The sequence below is a fragment of the Panicum virgatum genome, chromosome 1N (assembly GCF_016808335.1).
Source record: "Panicum virgatum strain AP13 chromosome 1N, P.virgatum_v5, whole genome shotgun sequence".
NCBI lineage: Eukaryota > Viridiplantae > Streptophyta > Magnoliopsida > Poales > Poaceae > Panicum > Panicum virgatum.
Window position 1 is genome coordinate 24,150,489 of NC_053145.1, and position 8,743 is coordinate 24,159,231.

At 47.3% G+C, this 8,743-nt stretch overlaps 1 non-coding gene across 1 annotated transcript; it reads left to right on the plus strand.

The window, feature by feature from the left end:
- The first annotated feature begins 3,688 nt into the window (after nucleotides 1–3,688).
- LOC120657923 lies at nucleotides 3,689–3,795 on the plus strand. The gene has a single exon (XR_005668452.1). It is a non-coding gene; the product is annotated as a small nucleolar RNA R71 (small nucleolar RNA).
- The last annotated feature ends 4,948 nt before the right edge of the window (nucleotides 3,796–8,743 follow it).

Sequence of the window (8,743 nt, forward strand, 5' to 3'; positions counted from 1 at the left end):
GAGCTTTGCAAAGGTTTTACAAATTTTCAAATAAAGTTCCCAAGCACTTAAATAATAAAGAGCGAAGATCATATCATTCAAACCATATCTCAAACGTCAACTACTTAGATAAGCATGCTTTCCTAAGGATTTTTGTTCACAAGCATCAAGATGATAAGCATGGAATAGAACATATGCAAGCCAACCATAGGAAACATGTAGAGCAGGTGCAACACATTGATTCACTTTGAGTTTGATTTTAGTGAGTAAGATTCAAAGACCATTCAAACTCATGAATCAAAGAGAGTTGAGAGGTATAGAATGCACATACTATCGCTCTTTAAGAGGGTGGGGATCAAGGCAATGGTGATTCAGCCAAACCACTAGGTGGCTGGCTGAATTTGGTGTCCTTGCCTTGTCTCTTGTCATGTTGGTGCAGACGATGTTGTGCGATACATATGTGGGAGATCTCGAACGTGTATGGCACTAATGATCTTGAGAGTTCTCCCCCACACTTGTTCTTGTACCTGGTGTTGTATTCAATGGGATGGTGGAAAAGAAATAATGGCTCTGCTGGTTTTAAGAACCAGGGAGTTCCTCAAATTTATTTGAACTAAAATTTAATCTCACCAAGATACTTACTCAAGCAAGGCTGAACTAAGATTGCATCAACATGAGCATGTTGTGCAACATTAATCCAAAACCTTATCTTACCTCTCCATTTGAATCCAGCTTAATGACTCACCCAATCAGATTTGAAGATTTCTGCAGGGGTTAGTCCACATATGCTACCAATATCTATACAAGTATTAACTCTAGAACATCAATCAAACTTGACACAAAGTCTAGTTTGACTGACGAGGACATTTTAACCTAAGCACCATGCTTAATTTAAAACACCTATGAATGTGTTGCATGCTACACATTCAAACCGGAGCATACAAGAGTAGATAAAGGAAGCATGAAGTATGATTAAGCTTTATTCAAAGGGAGATTGGTATGAGTACGAACCTGGCGATCCTCGGGCGACCTCCCGGTAGGGCTTTGTTTAATGTCAAAAGCAGGACATTGAGAGCACTTACCATGGTGTCTTGTTGATGAAGACTCAATGTTGTCACCATGTCAATTCCTCTCATTTTTTTCTTTTTTTTATAGAGAGCAAGATGTAGGAACTAACACCAATTCGAAGACAAAATATGGATTGAGAAAGAACTTACTTCGGGGTACTCACATACCTCCCCCACACTTGGAGTTTGTAAAACTTCAAGTGCATGGAGTTCAAGTTTCCATCTGTAGTTGTTCCTGCATCAAGGCATATCGAGGGGTTGTAGTTGGTGTAGCTCTCATGTTCGTTGGTGTTGCTTGTCCGTCATTCTTCTTGATCTTCCCCTGAAAAGGTTAGCGACCAAAAATACCTGAAGGAAAAAAATACATCCTAGAACATGCTCTTGCTTTTATTGAAGGGAAATAAATAAGTAAATAAATAAATGATAATCCGGGCTATCTCCCGGCAGTGCTTTGCTTTTATGGTCATAAGCTCGACCATGAGACCCCTTGTAGCCATCATTGGTGATGGGTCATTGTTTCACCACCAATTGTTAAAGCTAGCTACAAGGTTAGTGCCACGGTGCACCAACGAAATTTGCAATGTTTACGATAAACAAATGCGTCTACAACCCCCCTCCTGAAGATTTTGCAGGAAAACACCTTGGAGTGATTGCTTTTCTCGTGTGTGCGAGGCACTAAGCAAGCCTAACTCTGGAGAGGCATTAAATGAGCATGGTTCTTGTGGTATTTCAGGGGTGAAACTCCCATGCTTATCTAAGGAATCCTTTAGTTTGGACTCCAGAGTCGGTGCCTCATCAAATTCCATGGCCCATGTATTCTCCATCTCAAGAGATTCGTCATGGGAAATCATAGTTGGATCTTGATCATGGTCGAGAACAACTTTCTCGGGGCCAGAGGGAAGAGGCTCAAACTCAATCAGAGGTCTAGGGGGAGTCTCAAACTCGGATATATCTACGGGTTTGACGGAATCATCTTCCTCCTCGATGAATCTTTCAGCATCTTTTTCAAGGAGGGATTCCAGTGAGTCAACAAGGAGAATTCCCTTAACCTCTTCGATTGGTTCAGAGTCAAGGGAAGGTTCTATCATGGAGTCTGTGGATTTAGCGATATGGACAGAAATTGTCTCCTTCCCTAGATGGACTTCGAGCTTATTTTGAGCCGGAGCATTTGTGAGAAATTTCTCGATGGGTTGCCCGACTAAGAGATAGAAGTCTTGGACGTCGAATATATGAAAGTCAAGGATTACTTCGACGTCCTCGTGTCTAATAGACACGTTCTGCAATGTCCCATATGCTTCCTGGATTTCTCCAGAGGAAGTCTGGAAGGTTTTGTCGGTTTTAACCAACGGCTCATCTCGCAAATGGCGAAATGCGCATTCGCTAGAGATGATGTTAGCCCCGACTGAGGGACTATAGAGGGTGTCTACCTGGGTTCCTTTTATGGTGCAAGGAAGGGTTGTGGAGGAGAGCTGATCCGGAGTACTTCTGATGATAGCTCCATCTCTCTCAACCGCTTGCTGCTCATAATGGTCGTTGACTTCTTAACATTTTGCCTACAGAAGGCAGCTTCTATGGGGTATGTAGAAGCAACGGGAACCGAAGGTCTCCTCTTGCAGACATAATTCGACGTGTTTTCAAAATTTTCAGAAAGATCATCCTCGAATTTGAAATGGAGTTCTCGAGTTCGAATTTCTTCTTTCTCCAAAACTCGTGGTTCAGGAGAGGTTTCTAGGGCCGAATCTAAGGGTATTGATAGTGAATGATCGGGTTCAACTGCTAGAATGTCCTCATCACTTGACTTGCGCTGTTCTTGAGAGGGTGTAAACTCGGCTACGAAGGAAGTGTTCTCGCCAAGTTCTTCCCGTTGGGTAAACCCGATAGATACCATATTTGCAGTTTCAACGCGAGATTCGGGTTGCCCCGGGATCTTCCCGTTCTTAGAGACAGGAGCAGCAGCAGCGATTTGAGCCAGTTGTGTTTCTATCATTTTGTTGAAACTTAGTTGATTTTTATGAGCAGAAGAAAGAATTTCAACTTTAGCATTTATTCCTTCCAAAATTTTATCATCGGCAGCAAGCTTTCTGTTTAAGGATTTGTTGATTTTAACTTGGCCAAAGACTAAATCTCTCAAGGAGGATTGGTTCGAATTGAAATTCGAATTGAAATTTGAGTTAAAATTGTTACCTCCTCCTTGGAATGGTGGGCGTGTCTGACCCCACCCCTGGCCTCCTTGTGGACGGAACCTGGTGGTGTTGTTGTTGATGTAGGCTGCATCTTCACGGGTCTGGGGGTAGTCATTCCCCAAGTGTCCACTGTCACCACAAACTTCGCATGTAAAGTACGAGTTCATGGCATGGACGGGAACATGCATTTGTTGCCGATTCCCTTCATCAAGCTTCTTCATTAGGAGGCCAAGTTTGGCGGTGAGCATGTCTGTTTCCTTGACGGTATGCATTCCACCTTTCGTTCTGGGCTGGGAACGCTCCTCGTTCCAGCCCTGGTTGGAGACCATTTTCTCGATTAAAGCCATAGCATTAGCAATTGTCAGGTCAAGATAGGCTCCTCCAGCAGCAGGATCAAGGTGGGCTCTGGGTGTAATTGTTAGCCCGTTGTAGAAGCTTTGGAGCACGAGTCACTCGTCCATCCCATGATGAGGACAGGAGAGTATGTATTCTTGCAATCTCTCCCAAGCTTCTGGGATGTATTTCATCCCCGTCTGCTGGAAACATGAAATTCTTCCATGTAGGGCATTGGTTTTGCCCAACGGGAAGAACTTGGCGAGGAACGCCGTGGAACACTTGTCCCACATGCTGACGGTTTCCTTGTTCTGATAAAACCACTGTATGGTTACAGTCACACCGCGGAGCCTGATGGCGTCAGCCATAATGCCCTGTATGGTTATGGTCTTGCATAACTCCAGAAAGTTTTGGAGATGGGCGTTGGCGTCCTCATTCGGCTTGCCATAGAATGGGCTAGCCTGCACCATGTTTATGAGGCTGGACTTCAGCTCAAAGTTCATGTCCCCAACATCAACATTGGGTCTAGTTGCCACATTGGCAGCTGAGGGGATGGAGGAGTCGCGGAGAGTCTTCTCAGCCATGAGTTCAGTTGATGGTGCTTGGAAAGCTGGTTTGCTTGTCGACTACGAGATCGTAGGAGGAACGACACGAGGTCGGACCCTTCTCACGAGCTTCTCGGGATTTTCAACAAAGTTTGTTGGCAAGGAGAAACCAGACATACACTACCTTGTTTTCATCCAATCAGGAGAAAACAAAAAGATAAACCCATTAGCATGTATAAGCAGTAGCTACCTCTTACTTATATTGCCATGTTTATGTACTTTAGTAAATAACTTTACACCTAGTGCCATCCCCGGCAACGGCGCCAGAAATGCTTGTTTACATTTCTAAGTGTCGCCACTAGGAGTGGTTAGTTCCTAGCAATGCCACCAGAAATGCTGGTGTTGGTATTTCTTAACGTTTACAGAAAGATCCGCAATCGCACAGATATACCGTTGTAGCATTTCACCCGGAAGTATTCAGGGTATCGTTATTTATATTTTCCCAAGGGATGGCTAGGTTGTGTAAAGTGTATTTACTTAGTTGCATAACCATGACACGTATGAGCAAGATGAAGACCACTGACTATACAAGGGTAAGTGACATATAAATGATAATTAGGGGTAATGTGACACACATAGAATAGCCAACTCTCATGAATAAAAGAATAAACAAGCAATCCTAAGGTTAGTGGGAGCATAGGCAAAGATTCCTAGTATACTATTCATGTTAGCAGATAAGTTATGTTAGCCACATTGCTTAGAGCTGCAGGTGCCGGGAAATTAGGGACATCGGGGAGAATGACCCGCACTGGAGAACATCCAGTCCTGTTTCATTTTTGCATGAACTCCTACACTGTACCCGAACGTCGGGGAGTACGCTAACCGAGAAGCAGCTTCCCGGCGGACCGACAGGGCTGTCACCACCTGCGGTCGACCCCAGTCACACCGTGGAGCACCGTCATATCCGAAGGATCCCGCATACCCAGGCACCATGCCCGCAAATGAGGTCACTACCCTAGCACCACCGGGTCCCCCACCCTTCGGATGGACAGGTAAGATGCTAAGGCAAGCCCGAAAGCGCAACGAACCAATATCCTTACCCAGATCATCTGGTCAAAGCATGCAACTAGAATAACTTGGTAAAGCACAGATCAAGGCTAAGCAAGCTACGAACATAGCAAGATAACCAAGAACGAACTCTGAATGAATAGCATAAAGAAAGTCAGAATACAAAACCATACTAGAGGCCGAGGATTGCTCGTCGACCCCGAGGACGACTGGATTCGGTAAGTAGATGAAGTATTAGCCAAGCTCCACTACCCTAATGTAACACCCTAATTCAATTTTCAGTATTTAATAATAAATTTAATTGGCTTTATTTAAATTTCTAAGGATTTTTTGTCCTAGTCTTGCATTTAATCCACCTTTGTTCCTCAAGTAATTAAAATTTTATCTAGGTTTAAACTTGGATGTTGCATTCATGCTGGAGCATTTATTTTATTTGCTTGTGTGCTTCAAGTTGTTGAAATTCAAACTTGGTTTGAATTTTAAATAGATTTGTTTGCTAAGAAATAGAGGTGGAAATAGAAACAAAACCCAAAAACCCGGCCCAGCTAAACCCTTGCGGCCCAAACCAAACCAGCCCAGTGCTTCACCTCTTCCACCCGCGCGGCCCAGTCCGGCCCAACACCCCCGCGCGCCCAGGCCGCTCCCCCAGCGCGAGCTCGCCCGCTCCACCCCGGCCTGCTCCACGCCCGCGGTCTCGCAGCCCGCATCGCCCTCTCTCTCACTGCGCCCCGGGCCCACTCGTCAGCTTCCACCTTCCTCCGCGCGCCCCGGCCGTGCAGCAACGACCCGCCGCGATCTCCGCCGTGGCTCCGCCAAGCACGCGTCCCCGAGATCCCCGGCTTGCACTTTATTAGCCCCCCATGGCTCCCCTGCACCCCATCCACCCACGCGTCGCCGCCCCTAACCCTAACACGCCACGCCCCATCGTGCCGCCGGAGCAGAGTCTCTGCTCCACAGCGGCCACGCCGCCCTGCGGCATCCCAGCCCCCACCAGCTTCCGTCCGGTTTCTACTCGACCCCAGGGAACCTCCCAATCTCCGATTCCGATCCCCAACCCCTGCAGCGGCCCGAATCGCCAATACCAACTCCGGTGAGTTTTACGTCCGCCATGCAATTCCTGGTTACCGGCGAATCCCCGGACCACCCTGACCCCTGGATCACCTTCACAGCACTGCCACGCATCCACACGTGGAGCCCAGACGCCCGAAGAAGCGCCGCGGCGACCTTCCTCCGCGAGCTCCGCCACAACCCGCCGCCGGACCTCGACGTCAGTGCCCCGCACGGCCTCCCCGCTTGAAATCCAAGCCTCGGTGAGCTTCGCCTTCACTTGCCCTTCGTTTTGGACTAGAAATCGTAGGTGGGAGTACCCTTTAGGTGGCCGCGCACCGATCACCGGCGACCCTCGCCGCGAGCCCGCCATGGCGGACCGTGCTGCAGCACAGTTGGCCCACATGAACCTTGCCTTGGCTTGCACTAGCTCGGCGCACACCCGTTGAAGCCACAGCCCCAGTTCCTAGCTAGAGCAGCAAGCCCGAGCGCGCATGCCGGCGGGTCACGCCGCGCAGACCCGCCGCCGCCCGTGCAACCGCGTCTCAGAGCACCCCCGAGCCCAGAGGAGTGCTCAGGTGGATTGCGCATACCGCCCCGAGTGCCCCTGACCCAAACCTTGGTCTAAATGACCCTCGGAGCATCAAATATGATGAAGTCCGGCGAGGAATCGATGAGCGCCGCCGCAGAAAACCCCAGTCCGGCGACTCGCGCCGCCGCCGGCGCGCCCTTCCTTCCAGAACCGTCCGATCCGTGGCCAGCGGATCAGATTAGATCCCGATCCCATCTGCTCCGAGCCACTAGATCAAGATCCAACGGTCCACGCGCGTAGATACCGGTTCGCCCTGGACATTTTGTTAAAGACCCCCCCCAGTTTTCCTAGAATCAACCCGCGGTCCCCAGCCATTCAAAAATAATTCCAGTTTGACCCTGTTTTTAGCACTTAGCCCCCTGAGTTATTTAGAAATAGAACCCGCCGTCCTTCCAGGGCTTTTTCACGCGTTAGACCCCAGAACTAACCTTTAATTATGTTTAGGCCCTCAGTTTTTGCAGAAAACCCCTGGAACTCCTGTTTTCTTACAATTAGGTCCCTGGAACTTGTTTTTAGCCTAGATTATGCGTTTTAGCTCCGTTTTAGGCATTCTTTATGTCCACGCGATCGTTGTAACGCGTAGAATAGTTTTAGACTAGTTTAGTGTGCTGTTTTTATGTATTGATGTACTGTTTCTTAGCTTTTGCTAGTGTTTGCTTGTATGCTTATTATCGTGCATTGTTCTGGCCATGTGTTCGTGAGTAGACGTTGATCCATCTGAGGAGCCCCAGTACCAGCACCCGGAGCAGCCGTCTTCCGAGCACTTTGAGCAGCAGCAGGAGCAGTACGAGGAAGGCAAGTATAACATGAACAACCTATCATCTTTAAATACAATTTCATACTGCATTTAATACTGTATGCCTATAAGGATTTCCTAGCCACATTTATCCTTTATATATTACCTTGGGTTGCATTTTGGATAGTTGTGCTAGGTTGCTGCGCTATAACACACTCTGGTCCTTTTTAATTAATTTGATTAATGGTTTACTTGAACTTAATTCTGAGAGTGGCTCTCTGTGCTTCGTGCTTGGGTGGCTCACGTCTCGTTAAAATTGGTTTTTGTTAGAAACATGGTTTAGGGGGCCAGCAAGGTGCTTAGTGCTTGGTTGGCCACTCTCCATAAGGACCGGTTTATGGAGCGACAACCTGGGACAACAGCGCTACCACAAGACTGGAATGGGACGGTCTTGGCATAATAATTAGATCTTTTTGGTTTGGAGTAACTTACCTGCGGGGCAGGGGCGGTAAGCTTCTATGTCCCTCGTACTGAGTGGCCTCGTCTGTGCTTCATGTCTTGACGCCCACTAGACCTACTCCATAGTCGCCGATCCACCCTCGCGGTTACTCCCTACCAACGAGATTCTTTGTAAAGGCCTCGTAGTGAGTCGCTAGCCATCTCACCTAAGGAAGTTGTAAAACCCGGTTTATAAAAGGACATAAACCGAGCAATCATATACGTGCCAGGATCAAGTCACACGTATATACAACAGAATGAACAGTATATCACAGCACATATCACGAATAAGATATAATAAATCGAAATACGAATGTTATTTATTACAATAATGACATAAATGTCTGATACAGCGGAAGCGAAGTACAAAATACGAATAAAGCCCTCCGAAGCTGAAGCAGGGCGCCACAGGGACGTCGACTGGGAGACGAACGCCTAGAAGTCCTCGTAGTCCTGGTAGCGCTGAGCGAACTCCCTCGTGTCGGCAGGAACTGAGCAGCAGTAGCGTAGCCAAGAGAAAAAAAAGTAGAGAGGAGGCAAGAGTGAGTACACAACTTGTACTCAACAAGTATAACACAAACTATGAGGCTCTAGGTTGGCTGACTGACTGCATTAGCTTTTAAGTCTTGACAAGATTTTATTAAAGCTATTTTCTATGAGTTGATGAATTACCATTAACCCAGTTACATAGTAAT